Source organism: Lepisosteus oculatus, chromosome 14, assembly GCF_040954835.1.
Source record: "Lepisosteus oculatus isolate fLepOcu1 chromosome 14, fLepOcu1.hap2, whole genome shotgun sequence".
NCBI classification, from domain to species: domain Eukaryota; kingdom Metazoa; phylum Chordata; class Actinopteri; order Semionotiformes; family Lepisosteidae; genus Lepisosteus; species Lepisosteus oculatus.
The window spans coordinates 28,647,134-28,648,230 of record NC_090709.1 but is presented as its reverse complement, the minus strand read 5'-3'; the positions used below and the strand labels follow the sequence as shown (position 1 = coordinate 28,648,230).

Sequence of the window (1,097 nt, the reverse complement as noted above, 5' to 3'; positions counted from 1 at the left end):
TCTATTAACAGTAAGAAATTATTAAGAAAGTAATATATTGTTTTATTTAATAAACTTTAAGACAATGAAGAGAGTTTACAGATCATATCCTTCGCTTTTGTTCTTTCAACTTAAGCGTTCAGGATCCAAGCCCATGTGCGGATGGTTGTATTTCTTAAAATAACTTTTAATCATCAAAAGTCGTTGTGTAGTCCTTCAGTTCTTTCTCGAGTTGTACCGTGGATATTTCATACGATCAATACTTTTCATGATCATTTGCATTTTTCTTTTCAAACGGAAAAAGTTCAAAGTGTCCTTATAACCGTGCTCCACATCTACACGAGAGCGCTTGTAAGAGTACAGGACACGCAGTGAGGAATTCGCGCAGCTTTCAGTTTAGTGTGGAGTCCAGAGGGAGGACTCGCTCACTGAATGATCTCTCAAGAGATTCAACGGGTGTTTTCTGCAAAAGCCATGACAAGTGTGAAGAACAGAACTAAATGTTTTGGAGTTACATTTAAAACAGGAGAGAACACTGTAGCACTTCGAGTGTGTCTAAATTTAATTGTGTAAACCTGGCTGTCTATAAACACAGACAAAGAGTTCTCACTCAACAGAAGATTGCGATGTGAGCACAGTAATATAAAGCACTTGGCAATGCCAGGGATTGAACCCAGGACCTCATACATGCAAAGCATGTACTCTACCACTGAGCTACATCCCCAATGTGTAAGGTTATGGAAGAGACTTAGGGATGTGCAGATGCTCGCTGACCACAATCCACCACTCATGAAGAATGCCTGCAGTTTCCCACTTTCGCGTTTCCTTTACTACAGTGCTCTACTTCCAGAGACTGGCCACAAATGAATCAGTTATTTTTAAATCCAGTCACATGGGCGACGGTGGTTGATTCCTCGATGGGGGAGTGCTTTTTTCAACCTTCTTACTCGACTGTCTTTCAATTCTGTTTTCTTTGAAAGCTTTTTGCATCTTTTAAGTGCTCTTGATTAAACTATGCATAGAAAAACAGCAGTACTGATGATTTTCAAGGACTGACGCACACTCGTTCTGTACAACTCCAGTGATAAAGCCCTGTCTGTAAATATTGTAGAAGAACA

At 39.7% G+C, this 1,097-nt stretch overlaps 1 non-coding gene across 1 annotated transcript; it reads right to left on the bottom strand.

The window, feature by feature from the left end:
• Positions 1–631: 631 nt before the first annotated feature.
• Positions 632–703, bottom strand: trnaa-ugc (transfer RNA alanine (anticodon UGC)). Its single transcript has one exon. It is a non-coding gene; the product is annotated as a tRNA-Ala (tRNA).
• Positions 704–1,097: the final 394 nt, after the last annotated feature.